Genomic DNA, 23,209 nt, shown 5'->3' with positions numbered 1-23,209 from the left:
AATGGATATCTTGGGCGTTCAGAGCAGCATAAGTCGTCAGATCAGCATTCCACTTGCCTTTGCCAAAGGCAGCAAATTCTTCCTTGGCAGAATGTTTGGATAAAGCGACAGGATTGCTTGGCTCAGTATGGGCAGTGCCAGTAATGACAACCTCATCATCCTGGGTACCGCCGGTTTGCACTGGGGCTGTTGGCTTGTTAGTAGGTTTTGCTGGACCGGTGGAGCTTTCAATCCGGATGGAACCTGTGGGCTGATTGACAGGACCTGAGGCGTCAGTAGGTCTCTCTTCAGCAATAAGATCATCGTCTTGCTGCGGTGGATCGTTGGGTATATCCTCAGGAATAGCCGCTTCAAGATTGGGTGTCTTGCCTGGTTCAAGAACGACATCTTCTTCAGCCGCTTTGTCCAGGCGGGCCTTCTTGCTTGGCCTAGGTTTGGCCCTGAGAAGAATAACAAAATCAAATACAGCATATGTTCTAAGGTGATGTACTGCAAACATCACAATAAGTATAGCTTACCCAAGCACCGTTTTGAGCGGTGGCAGCTGAGTAGCCGATGACTCACCAGAGGATGAGTGGGAAGTAACCTGGTAATCGGAGTCAGATGGATTAAGAGGTTGGCGAAAGTAGCCCGCTTTAGGACAATCACTGACAAGCAAATTAGAGACCTCTGAACGGCGTTTCCGAACCGGACTGTTCGGTAAACCGGCGGAGGTAACTACCTGGCCGTTGTGCCGGGTTGTGCGACGAGCTTCGTGCTGTTGGGTGTTCATAAGAAATTCGGGATCCAAATAAGCAAGAGGATGAGAAAATTTAACTTTCCGGTTTGCCTGACGGATTTTTTGTGAAGGCAAAGTTTCTGAATCGGAAGAGAGAATAATTACCTCTGCAACATCCGTGTGGCTGGCTTCGGCATCATCCTGACAAATATCATCATCAATAAGACGCATAAAAAATAAACCAAGTGAGTCAAGCTCTACCTCAAAGTCCGGATTATCCACATCATCATCAGGGGCCGGATTAGAAGAGGCAGTGGTTCTTTTCCTGTAGGCAGTCTTCTTCACAGCTTTAGTCTTTTGCCGAGTCGCTCTTTCCGGTTTGTCTGGTTTTTCTGGTTTCTCTTGCGGCAGTTTCTTGCTCCAAAACGGATCATTGCCCTGATTACACAGACACTGATATTAAATAAAGACCAGATATATCATTAATAGATTCAGCAAAAAGAAAAATCAAAGTCTTACAGCTGGCGTTTTGTTGGTGGCACAGAAGGGAAGCAGGCCGTTTCTAGCACAGGCGTGTTCCGGTTCATTCAGCATCTTATTCACAGTCTCTGTGATTTCTTCATCGGTGAGCTGGATTTTGGAATGTCGCAGTGGGTCATCAACACTGCCAGTATACTCGCACATCAAACCGGAGCGCTGACTAAGGGGCAATATGCTCCATGATATCCAACAGCGAGCGAGATCAACCCCTGTTAAACCGTTGGCCATAAAGGCTCTGAGCTTTGACAGTTGAGGAGCATATTTACTTCTCTCATGTGCAGTCAATCTTTGTGGAAAAGGGTGTGTATTGCTGAGCCGCTCCGGACGAAAGCCAGGCAAGGGATTCTCACCAGCAGGGGAGGTGTCTTTGCAGTAGAACCATGTCTGATTCCATTCTTTGGGGTGGCTATGCAGTTTGGCGTGAGGGTATGTGACCTCTTTCCTTTTCTGAATCGCCACGCCACCCAACTCCGTATTGGAGCCGTCAGTAAACTCAGTACGGCAGTTTAGATGGAAAAGGTCTCTGAACAATTCCACTATGGGCTCCTCTTGAAAGAACGCTTCAAAGAGCACTTGGAAGTGACACATATTTGTAACAGAGTTGGGGCCAGTATCTTGTGGATGGAGCTGGAAATCGGCTAAAACATCCCAGTAAAATTTAGAACCGGGCGGCTTAAAGCCCCGGGCTAAGTGATCTACGAAAACAACAACCTCTCCTTCTCGAGGTGTGGGAGGGCATTCTTTGCCAGGAGCCCTCCAATGGATGGTATCTTTGCTGCCAAAAGCGCCAATCAGGACTAAATCGTCCAGTTCAGCCTCTGTGACGCGAGAAGGAACCCAATTGCACTCATACACTTGCTTGGCCATGATGGAATCTACAAGGTAGAAGATCCCGGTTCAAAAATGCATTTGATCAAGATACATTGGTATGGGCACTATTAAACCGGAGACAGAACTATCTGAACCGGAGTTTTATGAAGCGACAAGCATCTGGCGGTTCAATAAGGGGACTAATGGCATATACCGGTTTGGAAAAAATTTCTATAAGGTTAAACCGCCTGATCTAAGCATTGCGGATGGACAAGTACGCAGAAACAGGTTTCACAAGATTTCCTTATAGCATTGGATCTGAAGCAAGTTCAGAAAAGAGATAAATACTTAGAGGTTCAAAGGAGCAGTACCGAACCAATGAGCAAAACGTTCATATAGATCTATGGTTTTGAGATGCATAAGTGAAGGCGAAGGTCAAAAAACTATCATTGCACAGAGTAAAGATTTGCGGATTCATCTAAAGATCTATCGTATGAGCAAGAGGTAGACGATGAACACTGAAGAACTGCGAAACCCTAGGTCAGATCTGCGGGGGAAAGGATAGAAGATTTACCGGAGCTGAGGAAGATGCGGAAGGTTGCCGTGATGCTCTGGTGCGTTCAGGTTGATGCAGCGGCCAAGGATGAGGCAGAGGTCGACGGCGGCGGCGGAGCTCCGAGGCTGGCGACGCGAGGAAGACAAAGAAGGAACGGAAGGAGAAAAGAAATGACCCTTCGGTCCTATTTATAAGGCGAAAGAACATGAGTCAGGCGCGACAATCAAGGGGCCACGAAACGGAGCTGTCGCCTCGATTTCCGCCGATCTATTAAACAAAGAAGCATAATGGATAGCTTCATTATGACAGGTGACGTCACTCCGGTTTACAATAATCAAAGAAGATGACATCATGGCGGTTTACCAATTTAAGAGAAGACGTTGAAGATGAAGTTTTTGTTAAAGGATTGACATGAACCCGTTCAAATCAATCTGGGCCTAATGTTGGGGATATTACTGCTGGGCATAAACTGGCCTATCTGGGCCGGGTCAACTTCATCAGTAGTTCCAGAAGTGATAAAGCCCAAGAAGGCGGATTAGGGCCTAAGGCCCATAGCCGGTTCAAGACTGGTAGCTGTAAACCGGAATTTGTATATAAACTTGTATTGTAAGTTAGGAATAAGGAGAGACCAACCCGGATACGAATATCGACTGGTGTTGGGACTCTGTGAACCGACGGGAGTCACCCGTGTATATAAGGGGACGACCTGGCGGCGGTTCAAGGACAACATACCACAACTCGAGACATAGGCGAAGCTTGTTTGCTCCATAGTCATCGAAACCCCATCAATTCCATTACAACTAGACGTAGGCTTTTACCTTCATTGAAGGGGCCGAACTAGTATAAACTCTCTTGCGTCCCTGTGTCCCTTTAACCCCTTCAAGCTAACCCGTCGAGATGGCTCCACGACTAAGTCCTTTCTCTAGAACATCTGTCGTGACAAAACCACGACAGACGGCGTTCTCCGGTGAGGCGCCAGATCCGGCGGCTGCGAGGGAGCTCCTGGGTCTATCCATGGTGGCCTGCGAATTTTATGGAGAAGAGAGACCACATGTGAGAGAGGAAACTAGAGGGAACGAGAGAAGAAGGGAAGGAGAAGCAGCGAGTGGGTGCGGGGTCCGGCCTGATGGAGGTGGTCGCCGGCGGGGACGCGGGTACAGCTCCGGCAAGGTTGCTGCAGGGCCGGACGAGCTGAGGTGGTCGGGGCCTCGCGAGCTGCTCGGGGTGAGGAGGTGGGCGCTGGGAGATACGGTTGGATGGATGGATCGATGGAATGCACTGGTTGCGCGAGGGGATCGAGGAGGATCGGGCGAGGCGATCCCGAGGTGGGATGCGACCCGATGGCGGCGGTGGAGGGACAAAGTTCCTAATTTTTAGGGTTGGACTAATACATATATAGCATGTGGATATTTGGGTAGGGGCTAATCCGTCCCTCCAATAAAACCGAGCGGTCGAGAAAAAAATATATGTTGGGAAGTCCAATTAACAAAATGGAGACGTTTTGTAGATGTTTGGGGATGATCCGGACACAACGGAAACGACTGTCCGGGTCGGGTTCGGGACAACTTCCGGACGCGCGCGAGGGGTTCGATGCACTGTGCAGAGAGGGTTTCGGGGCCTGGCGGTTGACAGCGGACTATGCAGAAAGCTTCAGGCTGAGAAAAGAGAAGAGAGAAGGCCCGATGACTGTTACCGAAGACCGAAAACGTCCGACGTTAGACCGGCTATAATGCCGCTATAGTTTAACGGTTGGGCTATCAAACGAACTCCGAATGCGATGAAACTTGACAGGTGGTCTATCTACACTATAATAAGACCACACGTCAACTCTCATCCCATTCTGAGAACATCTTCCGGCCACTTATAAAATACTATTTCGGACATGCCGCGGGCGCGTGCAAGTGTGTCTGGGCTCAGAACGGACAACGGAAAGAACGAGGAGACCGAGACGGATGCAAGTTTTGAAAAACATGATGATGTAATGCACATGATGACATGGCAAGATGCAACACGCAAGCAAAAGACATGGTAACATCGGTGAATAACTGGAAGGCACCTGGCGCAACGGTCTCGGGGCGTCACAGGGACCCGCTATTATCATACCTTTTTTTGCTGTGCACAGAAGGATTGAATGCCTTGCTTGCGCATGCTGAGGAGAATGGAAACATATCAGGAGTTAAAGTCTGTAGAGACGCCCCGCCAGTCACAAATCTTCTCTTTGCGGATGACTCATTGATCTTAATGAAAGCCAACCAACATAATGCGGAAAACCTGAAGTCGGCACTAGATTTATATTGTGCGGCGTCGGGACAGCTGGTAAGCGTTGAAAAATCCAGTATTTTCTTCAGCCCTAATACAAAGATAGAGATTAGAGAACAATTTTGTATAACGCTAAATATAATGACGGAGGCTCTCACTGCAGCAAATGTGGGTGTTGATAAAACAGACTGCTTTAGTTTTCTGATTGAACATATTGTTAAGAGAATTAGTGGTTGGAAGGAAAAATTACTATCTGCCGGGGGGAAGGAGATCCTATTAAAGGCGGTGATCCAAGCCATACCTACCTATGCAATGTCGGTCTTTAAAATTCCTAAAAAAATTGTAAAGGAATCATAGACACGATGGCGCATTTCTGGTGGGGAGACGAGGAGAACCAGAAAAGGATGCATTGGATGGCCTGGTGGAAAATGTGTGTACCAAAAAATCAAGGAGGAATGGGATTCCATGACATCCATTGTTTCAACCTGGCTCTGCTTGCAAAACAGGCATGGCGTCTCCTTGATAATCCTGACTCCTTGTGTGCTACTATTCTAAGGGCCAACTACTATCCTAATGGTGATTTGCTGAACTCCAAGCCAAAGCATGGTGCTTCCTTCACATGGCAAAGTATTATGGCTGGCATCAATACTCTCAAGCGAGGTTATATTTGGCGAGTGGGGGATGGACATAACATTAACATTTGGGAAGATGCATGGATCCCAAATTGTGCCACTAGGAAGATTGTGACCCCTAGGGGGGCATCTGTTATCAAAAGTCGTAGATTTGATTGACCCAGTCTCCAATAATTGGGATGAGGATCTGATTAGACAAACTAGGTGGACCATTGACGCACAATGGATCTTTCAATCCCAATTTCGCAACATAATATGACAGATTTTATTGCCTGGAGTTATACGAAAAATGGTATGTTTTCGGTACGGTCTGCTTACTCTGTGGAGTGGAACTATCAGTATGGGAGCAAACTAAAATATTCCAACGGGATTGGACGGAGCACACCTAACCCTATATGGTGTCAGATATGGAAGTTATCTTGTCCGGCTAAAGTCAAAAATTTTTATGGCGGACACTACATGGCACTCTTCCATGTCGGGCAACGCTCACTAATAGACACATGAAGGTATCGCCCTCTTGCCCTACATGCTCTCAGGGTGTAGAAGATACGAAACACTTGCTTTTCCTATGTAGAATAGCCAAGGAGGTTTGGAAAAGGCTAGGGTTGGATTTGCTTATTGAGAGAGCTTGTGAGATTGATCATGCTGGAGAGGCAACATTGAAATACCTATTACTCCTTCCAGATCAAGATCTGCGCATTATGGGTACGAAAATTCGAGAAATGATAGCAATCTCAGCTTGGTATCTATGGTGGGAAAGACGGAAATTAGCGCACAAGGAATTAACTCAAAATGCGACTCAGATCTCAATGGGGATCATAGCTGTTACATATAATTTTGTAAATGCATCATCTTCAAAGGCGTGCATGAAAAAGGGGGGTTGGCAATGTCCTTCTAGGGGCTTTGTGAAACTCAATGTTGACGCCTCTTTTGACCATGACTTGTTGGAGGGTACGATGGGGGCAGTATTGAGAGATGACAAAGGTAGGTTTAGGAGGGAATGGAAAGATAGACTACTGTGCGGATGTTCTCATGGCAGAGGCCTTAGCTCTCAAATTTGGCCTAAATTTAGCGCAAAGGGCGGGATGTAATCGCCTAATCATCAACTCTGACAATCTTGAGGTGATTGAGACCATGCAGGACGGAGGACATTCAGCGGGAGCGGCGGCGGCAATCTTTGATGACTGCTATCACTATGCTTGTGACTTTATCATGACTAAATTCGAACATTGTAATAGAGAGGCACATAAAGTAGCACATGAACTTGCTAAATTAGCTAGATTTTTTTTGACTTTGGATTGGTTTGAGGAGTCTATTAGTGAAATTGTAACGTTTCTCACAATGATGTATTGGTTATTGCTAATGAATAAAATTTTGTTTTATTTCAAAAGAAAAAAGAGCCCAACGGAAAAGGAGTATGTACCCCCTCCCCTCCCCCTCGCGTAGCTCCGCGCACGGCCGAGGGGGAACCCTAAGTCGCCGCCGCCCCAGCCCCCCTCCACCTCTCCCTCCTCCCTCGCCGCCGCCCAAGGGCGCGGCCGGGCGAAGCCCGGTCGCCGCCGCCGGCGGCGGGGATCCTCTCATCCCCTCGCTCAGCTTCCTCCGCGCGGATCTTGGCGGCAGGCAGGGGTGCATCGCTGGCCGACGGGCGGTGCAGCGCGGCGGCTCGCCGGCACCGGAGGGTGGCGGCGGCCTTCGGCCTCGCGTCAGGTGTCCTGGTGGTGGAGTACTCGTGATGGCCGGCTGCGTCGTCTTCGGCCGGTGGGGCGCGCAGATTCCGCGGCCGTTGGGGCGCGCGGATCTGGCCCTCGCGAGGTACGGGACGCGGGCGGCGTGGGCTGCGGGCGGCCGCCCCCTGCAGTGGCTCGGCTGGTGGGGGTGGCGGTGCAGTGGTGGTGGTTCGTGCTGGTGGTGGCGCCGGCGGCGGTGTGGGCTTCGGCCGTCCTTGCGTCCGGCGGCCGTTGGCGGCGAGGGTGGTGGCGCTGGCTCGGGGCTGCCCCTCGGAGTCCCGACGTGGATGTGGGCTGCCACGGCGTGGTGGTGGTCCACCGCGGTGGTCTGGGTCGTTTCACGGCGGCGGCTGGACTTCTTCGGCGTCTGCCTGTCGGTGAGCGCCCTTGTCGACCTTCGATTCATCTCCCCGTCGTTCGGGCGCGGCCTTCATCGGAGGGTTGGCCCCCTCCCAGCTACGGCCCATCACTCGTCTCGCGCCCGGCAGCAGGACCGACCGAGCTCGTCTCGTGCCCGGCATCAGGACCGAGCTCGTCTCGCGCCCGGCAGCAGGACGGGTCGATGGTGGCCAGTTTTGGCCGGCCTATTGGGTCTCGACGCTGGGGACAACTCAAGGGTGCGAAAGGCGGTTCCTTTCCACTCGTCTCTTTGGTTGGGGTAGAGGCGGGTGGCGGGTGAGGTGGCATCAAGGTCCTGGATACCGGGGCGGCAGCCCTGGTGGTGGTGTCGCGGTGCTCCTGGGCAAAGCCCGTGGCTTGGTGCTGCCTAGTGGCCATGGCTGTTTGGGCGGCGTGGTAGCCAGGGTGCGATGTTCGGTGGCGGTGAATATTGGCTGGGGTGAAAGCCTGTTCTTTGTTCGGACGGACCGGCGGCGGCGAAGCTCATTCCCTTCTTGAAGGTGTCGTCGCGGCCGTCACTGTCCGTCGTGTTGCTCCAGGGGAAACTCTGATCCTTGGGTCGGGCAGTGGCGGCGCTTCGGTGTCGTAACTTTCCTGTAGGCACCGCCTTAGAGCCCACGGTTCGTCGTATGTAGCTTCTTCTCTTCGTGGTGACGAGTTCACGGTTGAGCCCCCGGTTGCTCATGTAGTGCTAGGGGTTGGTGTTGCTGCGCTCAGCGCCTATGTATTCTGCCTTGGGTGTGCGCGTGTGTTCCGATGGCGTGCGTTGTTTTGGGTTGTTGATGATCTTTGCTTTATATATAAAGTGAGGCGAAAGCCTTTTTCGGTAAGAGTCCAACAAACGTGAGACAAACATTTATGTCCCAAACCTTGTGTTGCGTGGTTAACATAATCTTCTCTCTTATATATACCTCATGCACGGGATATATAGGAGTATATGCGCAAGCACTTCGCATACCAAAATTGATTTGGCGTGACCGAACGAGTTGATACCGATCGACACGGCCAGATCCGATCCGATCCATCACATGGCCGCCGCCGCCGGCGGAGGCGTCCAACAAGGGTGGCCCGAGCTCCCGGACGACCTCCTCGACGCGGTCTACGTCGGGTGCTCCTCGGCGTACGACCGTGCCCGCTTCAGGGCGGTCTGCAGGTCCTGGCGCGCCGTCGCGTCATGGCACCCGGGGCTGCCTGCTCTCCCGCTGCTCCTGCCCTTCACCGGTGACACTGACCACGACCAGGAGACGCGAGCGTACAGCCCCGAGGACGGCAGGGCCTTGCGCGTCCCACTCATGTGGTTCCCGAGAGGCACTAGGCTCGTCGGATGCCACGACGGTGGCTGGGTCGTCGGCGAGACGCTTGGATCCGGGATCTCGATCATCAACCCCTTCTCTGGTGCTGCGGTGGCTCTCTCCGAGAAAAAGAGGACTATTTGTTGTAGATGCTGAGACCCGTGGACATTTGATCCCACCGCCATTAAAAACATCGTCTCCGCCAAAAAAATCGTCTTCTCCAAGGAACCTTCCTCGACCGGCTGCATTCTCGCTGCGATGACCACGGAGTCGTCGGAGTGCAAGATAGCGCTTTGCACGATTGGCTCTCCAGGCGGATGGACAACAAATGGATGTGGCGGATGGGGCCTTATCCGTACGGTGCTCGCAGACATCGCCTTCTGCAATGGAAGGCTACATGGCCTGACGCACAATCAAATTCTCATATTCAACATGAACACGTACAAAGATGACACCCCGGAGGTCACCAGTGTCTACAAACAAACCGTCTCAATGACCGTGTTGCAATTCTTCGAGCTCGATGTGATTTCGATCTTGAAATACATCTTCGAGTTGCATGGCAAGCCGGTGATTGCGGTCAAGGTCGGACCAACAAGCGGTTTGTTGCAAAGATCAATTTTTCAGGGTGTTCGAGCTCTACAATCTGAAGGAAGTGACGAGCCTGGAAGACCATGCATTGTTCTTGGGGCCAACAGGCTGCAAGGCGGTGCACATGCCGGGCACGGGCAGGCGTGGCGGGGTGGAAACAAACCACATCTACTATTCCTTGGAGAGCTTACCGAGGTGGGACCTTTGTGGTTGCGTCGTGTACTGCGGGGAAAGCAAAGGCATGCATCGCTTGGGGCGAGGATTTCATTACCTCGACAAGAATAGTAGTAACAGCTGCATCTGGCTTCTACCTCCAGTCAACTAGTTGCTTGTCAATGCATGCTTGTTCGTACACTCTTTTTTTCGTGAATATGTTCGTACACACTTATCTTAACTATGATTGTTATCGGCAATATTCAATACTATAGTTTATCGGTTGACTATGCATAAAAAACATTGATGGAACCATGATATATCATTTTTCCTATTATTCTGTCGACTGTTCTGCAAGTCGCGCATTATTGCTTTTTTTTTGCGGGTAAAAATTTCATTCATTGTGTTGGGTGAGGTCTTAAATTACACATCAGGAAGATCTTGAATACAAAGGTTAGTTGTATAAATCACGCAGATTACATGTTTTTGAGATTAAGAAACTACGGGCGGTAGCTCCAGCAGCTGTCACGTTTTCGAAATGCGCTTGGCGTACAAAGGCTCCCTATTCCTGTAGCTATAGTTTAACCAAACTAAGTTGCAAGAGAGGATTACCCTATGTCTTACCCTAATGTCAATGGTAGAATATGACATTAATGGCGTAGCACTACAGGAACAAGATTAGATAATTAATTTGTTGCCTATATACACACCAGGTAACATAACTATACATCGCCAAAGAGAGAAAATCATATAAGTTTAAGAATATGGATGCCTTTTAACATAAAATCGAGATAAAGGCTTGAGCGAGGAATTAGAAGTCCGGAGGCAGAACCCAGACACAAGCATTACCGCCATCCTCGTGACGGTAGTGGTATCCCTGTGATATGATCCTCTCCGTGCGATCCATCCCTATACTTTTTCTGTAATACACGGTGTAACTGCCGAGGTCGAGCCCTTTTGAGCACTCTAGGTTATCGTTTGAATGTAAGTGTTGCTTGGAGTAGTAAATGTGATTCCTTTTTACCCTGTTGTGTCCAGCAGTCAAAGACACATGCACCGCCTTGCTGCATGTTGGCCCCAAGAATAAAGCATGCTCACCCAAACTCGTCACCTCTATCCGTTTGAACCTGTGGTGTGTTGGCCGCGTTGTGCCTCTATCAGCAAGCTGGAAAACCCTAAAAGTTTTAGCTTTGAAGCAGCCCACGTATGACGGGGACTCCACAGCTATCGCTAGTTTGCCGCATAGCTCCAAGATGTATGTTTGGTGGTACCGGAACTCAAACCACACATACAAGAACTCTCTCTTTTCAATCAGAACACCGTTTTCATTCGTGCTGATGTTGAACCTAAACAATTTGCCGGACATAAGGGCATAGATCATGCCGTTGCAGAAGGCGATGTCTGTTATCTCCTCATATTCGGAAGCGACACATCCTCTTGTCGTCCACCCATGATTCGGACTGCCAATTTTGCATACCGCTATCTTGCATCTTGTGGTTATCGCAGCAAGGACGCATTCACTCGAGGAGGGGTCCTCCGAGAAGATGATTTTCTGAACGGAGACAAGATTGGCTCTCTGATTGAATGCCAGCAGCCGTTTGGTTGGGCATTTACACCCAATGATGTGTAACGCCCCAAGACCGAAGTTTCACATGCCTTTCATGTTTCCGGGTTTCGTCGTGTGTTTTGTTTGGCTCATCGTTTTCATCTTTGCATCATAAGCATTTGCATCATGTCATCATGTCTTTAATCTTTGCATCTCAAATCAAATAAATAGATCGTATGGATTTTCAGTCCATTTAAACCGAGGGAGTTCACCTGGTGATTTCTCTATATAACATATCCTCCTAATAATTATGAAGCTATTATTAAATATTCCATTCTTTTGGAATTAACCGTTGACACACTTGCAAATAAATCCCAATGCCTTGGTTATCTCAATTCTTGGTCTCCGACTTGTCCTCATTTTCTTTTATCGTTTTATCGAGGCTCTTCCTAGATGTTCAACATTTTTGGAAACTTCGGATCCCTACTCCTTTCAAACGAGTTGAATTAAATTAAAATACATTTGAATTTATTCTTTCAATCTTGGTCTTTCCTAATTTTCTCGGTCCTAACATATTTTTGTGAGTCCGGGAAAACTATCCGCGCATCCAACTTCGTCCCCTATCCTCTCTTTCTTTTCTTCCTTATCTCTGTTTTTTTTTCTCTTTTGAGTGAGAGAGAGGAGTTCAGCTTAGGTCAGCCACAGCCCAGTTGGGCCTCTCCTTCCGCGTCGGCCCACCTAGGCCAACTCCAGCCGCCGGCCTCCCTAGGTCAAACTCCACCGCTGGCCCAAGGCCCAGCCGGGCTCCCGAACCCTAGCGCCCCTCACCCGATCCCCTGGCCTCCCCCTCGTTCTCTCGATCCCTCTCGTCCTCCCACGCCGCCGCCACACGCACGCCCTCACGCATCGAGCCAGGAGGCGCTCGATCCCCTTCTCTCCCTCGCAGCCTTGCTCTCACCCTCATCCTCTCCCCTGCACCGCTTCGCCAGGGAGAGCAACTCTCCAGCACGCGCGCCCCTCTCTTCCATTCGCCCCTCTCCCTTGACCCCCCTCCTGCTTCCCTCCGTCGCACCGTCCCTCAAGCTCCTGCAAGCCGCGACCTCCGCTGCCCCGCGAGCACTTCCTCTGCGCCAGCTCTCCTCTGCCTCCTTGCTACCTTGTCGAGGGAGCACTAGCCTTGCTTCCTTGGCTGCCCTGCCGATGCTCCTTCGGCCACTCTTGACCCCGCCGAAGCTCCGTCACCTGATGCCCCACCAGGACCCCGCGAGGTCCATCAAGTTCGGCGCCTTCCCAAGCCCAGCGGTCGTCTTTCTCCTTCCTCTGCGCCGCCTCCAACGTCTGTGGTGCCCTACATCTCGACCCGAGCAGCGCTGCCTCGTTGCCTTGCTCCTGTGATGCCCTCGCCGCCGTTTCCTTGATTCATGCCAAGGCCGACGCAGGCCATTTCTTCCAGCTGCCACTCATCCTTGGCGACATGGCCTCTGCCTCCTTTAGACGACCCGTTGCTGCCGTGCACAAATTTTGCCGTGCCCTGTTGTGTGTGCTCTCTGCAGCCTGGCACCGTTGACGTCAAGACCGTGGTCGCCAAGCTCCTCTTCTAGAGTCGTCAAACTGCACGAGGACCACGATGTATGACTACACGATGACGCGCCAAGTTCCCCTCCGATCGTGTACAACTGCTCACGCGGAAGACCATGTGTACCACTACACCCAAAGACCTTGGATGCACCAAGTTTCACTACCGCCAACTTATACGACTATCGTCGCAAGAACCGAGACCGGCAAGTCCGAAGACCCAAGTACTATGACGCCAAGTACCCCTTCGGATCGCCAAGGTGGATCTCGAACGTTGACGAGGTTTCGATAAGACCGTCGATGTGTACAGCCACAATGTGAACGGGTGCCGATGACCCCGAAGACCTATGTTACACCAAGTACCACGACGACCTACGACATGTACCCCTATATCGCACCGAAACGCCGAGTTTCTTGCCGTGCCCCTGAACATCTACGGAAACTTGTGAGACAAAGAACATGAACGACTACCGTCGCCACGAGAATGACTACTTCCCACAACGAACCGTGAACAACTACTTCATCTACCATCGCCGAGTACCACTACTTCCCATGACGATCGTGAACGACTACACTGCTTGACCCCAATCACTCCGATAACGCACGCTTCGAAGGTATAACCCCGAGACGACCGCTCGTGAACGAATGCATTGTGATGTATGAGATGCTCGTGCTTGCACCGTGCTCGATTTTTCGGTGCACGTTGCCCTCTTTTACCTTGTCACCGCCATGTGGGAACCCGGTAACTGGGAGCACCCCACCTTCTATCGCATGTCACGCTCCCGTCGCACTTTCTTTGCACCGGGATCTCAATCGAGTTACCGGAACCGGAACGTTGTCGTGGCACCGTTTCGTTATCGTTGTTGTGACTGCCCTTTTCATTTCCGCCATGATGACAAATGCTTCTTAATATGCTCTTGTCAACTTTTCTTAAAATTGCATAAAACTTGCTCATGTCATGCGCATCATGATAATAACATTTAAATGGTTAAAATTGTTGTTGTACCAAGTTGATAAATGCATATGGGGATTTACCGGGTTTGTTGTTTATTATATCCGGCCCCATTTAAATTGTTTAGGTGGTTTAGTCTTGTTATGTTTCACCTCTTGCCATGTTAACCAACATTTAATATTGTTGAGTACCTAAACAAGAGAGAACTAAATAAGTCATGTGGTGTTCCGTCAATATGCAACTAGTTGCATATTGAGCTCCACTTAATTTGTAGCTTTGTTTTGTACATTTTGCCATGCCATGTTTCTTTAAACCGGACATGCATCATACTTGGTTGTGCATCATGCCATGATTATGTGGTGGTTGTTTACTATGTTGTTTGTTTCTTTCCGGTGTTGCTTCCTCAGGTTAGTTCCGATAACGTCGCGTTTGTGAGGATTCGTTCGACTACGTCCGTTTGTCTTCTTCATGGACTCGTTCTTCTTCCTTGCGGGATCTCAGACAAGATGACCATACCCTCGAAATCACTTCTATCTTTGCTTGCTAGTTGCTCGCTCTTTTGCTATGCCTATGCCGCGATATCTACCAATTGCTTATCATGCGTCCCATATTGTTGAACCAAGCCTCTAACCCACCTTGTCCTAGCAAACCGTTGTTTGGCTATGTTACCGCTTTGCTCAGCCCCTCTTATAGCGTTGTTAGTTGCAGGTGAAGATTGGAGCTTGTTCCATGTTTGGAATATGGATATTTTGTTGGGATATCACAATATCTCTTATTTAATTAATGCATCTATATACTTGGTAAAGGGTGGAAGGCTCGGCCTTATGCCTGGTGTTTTGTTCCACTCTTGCCGCCCTAGTTTCCGTCATATCGGTGTTATGTTCCCGGATTTTGCGTTCCTTACGCGATTGGGTTATAAGAACCCCTTGACAGTTCGCCTTGAATAAAACTCCTACAGCAAGGCCCAACATTGGTTTTACCATTTGCCACCTAGCCTTTTTTTCCCTTGAGTCGGCCGGTTCAAGGGTCATCTTTATTTAACCCCCCCCCCCCCCCCCCGGGCCAGTGCTTCTCTAAGTGTTGGTCCAACCGAGCGATGTCCGAGGCTACCAGGGGCAACTCTGGGCTGGCTTACCCGACGTCTGGCTCATCCGGTGTGCCCTGAGAACGAGATATGTGCAGCTCCTATCGGGATTTGTCGGCACATCTGGGTGGCTTTGCTAGTCTTGTTTTACCATTGTCGAAATGTCTCGTAACCGGGATTCCGAACCTGATCGGGTCTTCCCGCTAGAAGGAATATCCTCTGTTGACCGTGAGAGCTTGTGATGGGCTAAGTTGGGACACCCCTGCAGGGATTTGAACTTTCAAAAGTCGTGTCCGCGGTTATGGACAGATGGGAATTTGTTAACGTCTGGTTGTAGAAAACCTGAAGTTGACCTTATTTAAAATACATCAACCGCGTGTGTAACCGTGATGGTCTCTTTCCGGCGGAGTCCGGGAAGTGAACACGGTGTTGGAGTTATGCTTGACGTATGTTGTTCTAGGATCACTTTTTGATCATAGTTTTATCGACCGTGATTTGCCTTCTCTTCTCGCTCTCATTTGCGTATGTTAGCCACCATATATACTAGTCGTTTGCTGCAGCTCCACCTCATACATGTTACCCTTCCTATAAGCTTAAATAGTCTTGATCGCAAGGGTGTGAGATTGCTGAGTCCCCGTGACTCACAGATACTTCCAAAAACCAGTTTGCAGGTGCCGATGATACCGTGCAGGTGACGCCATTGAGCTCAGGAGGAGCTCGATGAAGATCTTGCCCTTTGTGTTGTTTCGTTCTAGTTGATCAGTAGTGGAGCTCAGTCGGTACGATCGGGGATCTGTGTAGCTTTTGGGGTAGTCTTCTTTTATTTTGGTTCCATAGTCGGACCTTGATTGTATCCGGATGATATAATGCTTTATTCATGTAATTGTGTGAAGTGACGATTGTAAGCCAACTATGTATCTCTTTTCCTTATGTATTACATGGATTGTGTGAAGATTACCTCACTTGCGACATTGCTTTCAATGCGGTTATACCTTTAAGTCGTGCTTCGACACGTGGAAGATATAGCCGCATCAAACACGTTACATGATGCTTTGTTTGGCGGAGAGCTCCACCTGAGCGCCGGAGAAGAGATTCACGATGACGACATGAGTGCCGGCTGCGGCGGCTATCCAGCCACCGTCGTCGGATCCGACTAGCCGCTTGCCCCACGGGAACCCCCGAAGAGGGGAACGTAGGACGCGGCCGTCCTGGAGGCTGTAAGCTCGCGCCTTTCGGTCACGCTCGGCGTCTCCCGTCCAGGGTAGCAGAAGGGGGAGAGCTGGCAGCGCAGGGTGTCACGACGCGACGGCGCGCCATGACGCACAGACGGCGGCAAAGCGAACACGGTCGTATGGAGATAAGACGCAGCCACGGTAGATCTTGTCGAGAATGTCCTCGGGGAGCTCGGACCAGCGCCGCCGGCCGCTGCCGCCACATGCCATTGGTAGGTCCTCGATCGTTTACGGCGAAGACGGCGGGCTGGATCGGATCGGATCGTAATGGATCGGCACATCAATCTCCATCTGATGCGCCTTTGAACAGATACATAAATCGGGCAAAGGTCGTACGTGCGTACTGTAAGTACCTACGGGGCTGCGGCCGGACGCTCGGGACACCGGGACGCGCACGTACGTACCTCAATAGTTTCGGGGGTTAAACAAACTTATCTCGTACGGGGCTGCAAACAAAATCTCCCATAAGTTTAGGAGCCACAGCCGGCAATTCCAATTCACGACGGCCACCTGAGACGCGGATCTCGTCTCCTCCTCCTCCTCCGTTTCCTCCTTCAGGTACAACACGATCCTCAACCGCCTAGTCCCCCGTCCGTTCCCCTCTATTTTCAATCTTCGATGACGCCTAATCTGTGTAGTGCAGGTCTCCAGGTGGGGCTGCAGCTGCAACTTCCCCATGGAGCCATGGAGGCGACCTCAAAGGTCTGCTGCTTCGATGATGCTCTCTATGGCCATGGTGGCACCGGGGAGCCAAACGTGGCCGCCAAACCAAACGGCGCTATGTGGGAGAAGAGTTTGGCGACGAGAGTCGCTACGGGTGGTTGCCGCAAGGGGCGCAAGACCGTAGCGCCATGGAGATTTCAGATTGGGTACAAGCGGCCGCGGTCACAGGGTTTAAGCCAGGACGGCGGATCTGATGGACTTCCTGCAGCTGGAATTTCCAAGTCCACGGATGGTTCCAGGCATATAGGAGTTGCTGCTGCTGCTTCTGTACACAACAAAACGAAGGTTGACCAAAGAAGAGAGTCGCCATCAGCAGAGAAAGCGTCATGGCTTCTTTGCAGGAATTCCGGGTAATTTACAGGCAGCTTCTGGCCCAAGAGAAGGCCAACTGCAGGAAACAAGAGCATGATCTTGCAGCTTTTCCAAATCTTCAGGGAGAGGCTATGTGTTGAATTTGATGATAGGAGGTACGTGGGCAGCGTCCCTGGAGTTCATGTTGGTGACGTGTTTGATTCGGACGCCGAGCTTTTCCTTGTTGGTCTTCATCGTTCACAGCAGTCGCGTGTTGATTACATCAACCGGAACGGGGGCAGGATAGGTCTAGCCGTTAGCATCGTGTTGTACGTGCAACAGTCTGCCCAAAATAACAATCTGGATTTCTTGCTACATGTTGGGTCTGTGGCTGCCACCACTGGCCAGAAGATGGAAGGTACCGACTTGGCGCTAAAGCAGAGTATGGATACCAAAACACATGTGCGTGTCATTTATAGGTTTGTTATGACCGGCCGTGAGGAGCTTACACACTATGTTTATGGTGGTTTATATTTGGTCGAGAAATTTAGCAAAGAGAAACTGAGGGAAGACAAACATATTAGCACTTTTCATCTGAGAAGATTGTCGGGGCAACCGAGCATCAACATTCAAGAACTTGTGGAAAAAAAAATGGCCGAACCATCCAATGGAACTTTTACTGTAGATATATCGGCAGGTCTTGAGAAGATCCCTATATCCGCAATCAACTCCATATCAAACGAGGCCCAGGCAACATTTTTCTACATTTCACACATACAATACCTCGGGAAGTATCAGCTAGATCCTCCATCGGGTTGTGACTGTGTTGGTCCATGTTCGGACTCGCAAAAGTGTGCGTGTGTAATGAAAAATGGAGGGAAGATCCCTTTCAGAAAGACCGGTGGTCTCATAGAGGAAAAACCTCTTATTTACGAGTGTGGACCTTCATGCAAGTGCCCTCCAACTTGCCGCAATAGAGTGGGCCAACATGGAATTAGTTTTCGCCTTCAAGTCTTCAAGACAACATCAATGGGTTTGGGAGTACGAAGCCTTGATTTTATACCTACGGGACGTTTTGTGTGTGAATATATAGGGGAGTTGTTGGATAACGAAGATGCTCAGGAGAGGGATAATGATGAGTACTTGTTCCTTATTGGAAACAACTATTATGATGTATCCCGCTGGGACAACTTACAAAAGACTATCCCCTCACTTAGGAATGGCCCTGGGGAAGAGGAAGAAAATTTCTTTGCAGTGGACGCACTGAAATGTGGCAACCTTGCAAGGTTCATTAACCATAGCTGCACGCCTAACCTTTTCACACAAAATGTTCTTTATGACCATGACAACAAGGGTATGCCTCACATCATGCTCTTTGTTTGTGAGGATATTCAGCCTCTTGAACCACTAGCATATGACTATAATTATACCATAGATGGGGTCCATGACTCTGAAGGTAACATCAAGAAGAAACGATGCTTATGTGGCTCTGTTGAGTGCAGCGGATGGTTGTACTAGATTTTCTTTCTTGTAGAGGTTTTCCTCATCACATTGTATCAGTTCGGCCGTGTTGCTTTATATATATAAAGCGGGGCGAAAGTCTTTTTCGGTACTAGATTTTCTTGTGTACGATTTATTATGCCATGATAAAACTTTATTGGTTTGGCGACAATATTCTCTCTTACGGATTATACTCTAGCTTGATTTACAATATTAGATCTGGCATACAAAATTCTTGCACTTAAAATATAAGGAGTGAGGAGTACCTTTAATTATGATTTACACAATTTTTGTTTCTTAACGCGTGGATCAAAATCGGATTTGAAATTTCGTGACATACATGGTGGCCTTTCATGTTTGATGACATTTCTTGTTTCTTAAACCACACGTTGACCATCTATCATCTTTCTGTGCATTGTATACATGAGTGTCTAATCTCAGGTTTTCATTAATCATTCTATGATGAAAAAAAATCTAATTTATAAATGCAGAAAAGTGACCAGGCTCCCAGAACACCTAGAAACCAACCGAAAATGTCTAGCGAAGACTAGGCCAGGCCTGCCTTTGGTACTACAACGATTCTTGAGATTCCTCTAAATTGGTGCATACCGCAAAATTTCAAGCAACACGTGTACAAATCAGTTGGTCTAGCAACTTTCACAATAGCAAGGATTACATGCAGTGTTAGTAAATAATGACCCAGATGTTACTTTTGGCTCCCAATACAGAGCTTTCGCTTGGACAAGAAACAAACTTCCGATCATCAACAAAAGCCTCAACTGAACTGACTATGAATTCTGAACACTAGCAGATTATTGAGAGGGAAACACAGCCACGCATGGGATGCTACTGAAGACTAACCGTGGAAATAATGCCAACTTGTATATTCATAGTCAGCCTGATCAAAATAGGAATTAACCTATGATGATTTCTAAATGAGTCTTCAGAACTCCTGCACTGAAGTAGGCACTATTAATTCTGAATAATTATCAGATTCTTCAGAACATGGTACTGAACCATGCGAATATAACAGGACCACCTATCGCTGATCCGTCCCCGCATACTTCTGGCAGAAATTTATTGTGAAAAAAAAGTAGCATTCGACGGTGGGAGGCGGGAACTGGATAAGGGGAAACCAGGCAGGTTAGTTCCTCCGTCGTTGCCGGAGAGTTCTTGGCGAAGAGACCTTAGGATAAGTTGCTAAAACAAACGGAGGGGAGGATCGACCCATTCAGTAGAATTCCGAAGAAAGACTGTTGGCAGCAGGTGGAGACATTTCTTTGGCCCCCTTCCAAATAAATGCTGGCAGGGTAGAGCTCGGCAGAGGGTTCGAGAATAGGGTAGGGTTAGGGTCTTTTACGGTCGGTCCCCTACCACTAGTCCGGCTAGCCTTCTTTCGGGCAGGAAGCAGGCCTAAACCTTCCTTGTTGGTTGCGGCCAAAACGAAATGGGAACGTCCCCTCAACCTCCCAAAACCGGGTAACTGTGTTAATAAAAAAAATTGAGAATCTCTTTCCTCCTCCACAAGAAAACAACCCAAGCTTTCCTCTTCCTTCCGTCGCTCCGCCCCATGTCCGATGGCCTTTGGGCCATGGAGGAGCGGTGAATCTCCCCCCCCCCCTCCCCCGCCTCCCCGCCGGTAGGAGGGACCCTGTTCTCGTTCTTGTTAGGTTCAGTGTCTTAGTTGAGGCTATGTGGCGGCGGCAATGTCCCTCGGTAGGAATAATGTCTCCCACGTTCTATCCCCATTCTGATGATGCGTCTAGCGTTGGCGAAGAGCGTGTGGAGGTGTCTCTCCGTTGGAGCTCGCGGGATTCGTTCGGCGCTGGTCTCCGGTGTATCTGTTTGGATCCGATTTTGTTCGTCTTGGTTTGTGTGTTTACAGGTTTGATGCTTTCTATCTACGACTTCCTTCATCGGCGATGATTGCTTGCTCTGTTGCGCTGGTCCTGTGGGGGCTTCGCATGACGACTTCCCGACTGTCTAATACAACTAGGTTTGCTCGGCTCGACGAGGGAGGGACGATGATGACGGCGCGCCTTCAACTCGCTCCAGTGCTTGTAGTCGTTGCTAGGTGGTCCACGGACCTGATTGTAATTTTTATTACCTTCGGTGTTCTTTGTAGTACCATGATTTGAGATGAATAAATTAGAAGTTTCTCGGATTTTTTTTTGTTGAGGAAATACCAGTTAAACCCACATCTAATAGTGCTGGATGGCCTTCTGTAGCAACGAGTAGACCTATGTTTTAATCCCCACTGTTAATTAAATTAAGGGGTGGGGGGGCGACAACTAATACCTCTATAACATAATCTACCATGTTGATATTACATGTTGGATGGCCTTCTGTGATTAGGATGAGAGACTCTGATTGATGAGTCCTGCTTTGGTACAACCACTCTCACTAAACATATGAAGGGTAATAAATAGGCCGAACATTGTAGGAGTAGGGTCAAATAAACACAAGCAAGCACAGGATACCCCCATGCAAAAAAAAACACAGGATACCCGACTGGGCCGGCCCATTTCCACCCGGCGCACAACCCCTCTCCTTCATGGGCTCGGTCCACTTACTATTTTCGTTCTTTTAAATTTCAAAAAACTTATGCGAGTTGTGGGACTCGAACTCCCTTCGTGTAGTTTCCTTCAAGTGGGACCTAACAAACATGCCCAACTTACACGCTATGCCCACTTCCTTCCTTTTTTGCTTTTTGTGTAGTAAATATAATGATAAAAAAAGAAGTGCAATATCAGCCTGGTTTTTAGTTTTCTTTTTTTTCTGATTGGCAATTTTTTCTTCAGGTTTTTTGTTTTCTCTTTCTTTCTTTTTCCTTTTGTAATTTTCTTTTCCAGATTCGCAATTTTTTGTTCATTTCTCTTTCTCTTTTTTTCCTAATTGGCAAAAAAAATTGTGAAATTTTTCATATCCATGATTTTGTTTTCAAAATTCGTGAATTTTTAGTGGTAACCTCTTGTTTGAATGCATGAACTTTTAGTTCGTGAACTTTTCTTTCACATTCGTGAACTTTTTCAAGATTTTTAAACTTTTTCTAAATTTCATGAACTTTTTTAAAAAAAATTGTGAACTTTTTTTGCCCCAATTTTTTCAAATTTGCGACCTGATTGGTCGTGAACTTTTTTTCCAAACGCATGACTTTGAGCTTCTGAACTTATTTCAAATTAGTGGTTTTTTTGATTTTTTTTCACTTTTTTTCAAATTTCCTAAAAACATCCATATTGCTGAACTGGTTCAAATTTCTTGAACTTTTTCAACTTTTCATCAACTATTTTCCAAGTTAATGAACTTTTTTCAGATCAACAAACTTTTTCCCAAAATCATGAAATTTTTTAGCCATGAACCTTTTTCAAATGCATGAAATTTTAGCTCATGAACTTTTTTTCAATTTTTGTGAACATTTTTCAAGATTTGTGAACATTTTCCACTTTTCATGAAGTTTCTTTAGGCCCACAAACTTTTTCCAAATTCATGAATTTTTTAGCTGTGAACTCTTTTCTCAACATCCGTGAAATCACCCCAATTTTTTTCGAGATTTGTCAAATGAATCCAAATTTTTCATGACCTTGTATGACCAATTCAAGGCACCATATCCACTTGTTTGAATTTTCGATAATTTTTTTATTTTTTGAAGTTTTCTCGGTGAAAAAAGACCAATAAATGGTCGGACATGACGCAACATGCATCCGGTATCTGAATTCGTCCAACCCAAGCATGGGCATGCCCACCTGGTGCCAAAATTTTGGGTCACATGCATGTCCAAAAATGGATCGCATTCAATGGAGGATGAGCATCTTTTTTTACGTTTGTCAAATGGCTTAAAAAAATCCTATGGTCTTGTATAACCAATTCAAGGCACCATGCAAAAATTTTCTTTGTTTTCAATAGATTTTGAAATTTTTGGAGTCCCCTCGACAAAAAAAAGGTCGATAAATGGCCGGATGTGTCGCATTGTTGCATACGGTGTCGGACGTTCAAACCTGATATAGATGCCTACCATGGCATGCCTACCTCCTTCCAAAAGTTGGGGTCATTTGAAAGATGTCCAAAAATAGACGGAGGGTGTTCGGGTAGTCTAGAAGGCTCTGTGTACGAGCACGTTGTTTCTTGACATCCTTGAAATGATCTTAATTTTTTTTTCTATAGCTTTTGTATGACCAATTTAAGGCACCATGCCAAGTTGTTTGGGTATTCAACAAGTTTTGCATTTTCTGGAGTTTTCCTGATGAAAAAGGCAAATAAATGCATGGACGTGTCGCCACATGCAAATGGTGTCAAAATACGTTTAAACATGGCATGAGTGCCTACCATGGGCATGCCACCTGCTAGCACAAGTTGGGCCATTTTAAGGATGTCCAAAAATAGACCATATTGAACATAGGGTGTCCCCCTCCGAGGGCACGTTGTTTGTCGACATCCTCAAAATGATCCTATTTTTTCATGGATTTGTAAGACCAATTAACGAAACCACGCAAGGTTGTTTTCGTTTACGACAAATTTTGCATTTTCTAGAGTTTCCTCAGTAAAAACAAGGCAGATAAATGGCATGGATGTGGCGTCGAGAGACGTTTAAACCTGGCATGGATGCCTACCATGAGTATCCTCACCTGCTTG

The 23,209-nt window shown here is 48.2% G+C and overlaps 1 pseudogene; it reads left to right on the top strand.

Annotated features, from left to right (window-relative positions):
* Positions 1-8,672: 8,672 nt before the first annotated feature.
* LOC125549507 (uncharacterized) lies at positions 8,673-18,598 on the top strand (annotated as a pseudogene).
* The last annotated feature ends 4,611 nt before the right edge of the window (positions 18,599-23,209 follow it).

The sequence above is a fragment of the Triticum urartu genome, chromosome 3A, assembly GCF_056163025.1.
Source record: "Triticum urartu cultivar PI428250 chromosome 3A, HENAU_Tu73, whole genome shotgun sequence".
Lineage (NCBI taxonomy): Eukaryota > Viridiplantae > Streptophyta > Magnoliopsida > Poales > Poaceae > Triticum > Triticum urartu.
The sequence above is the reverse complement of the archived record's forward strand: the minus strand, read 5'-3'. Positions and strand labels throughout refer to the sequence as shown.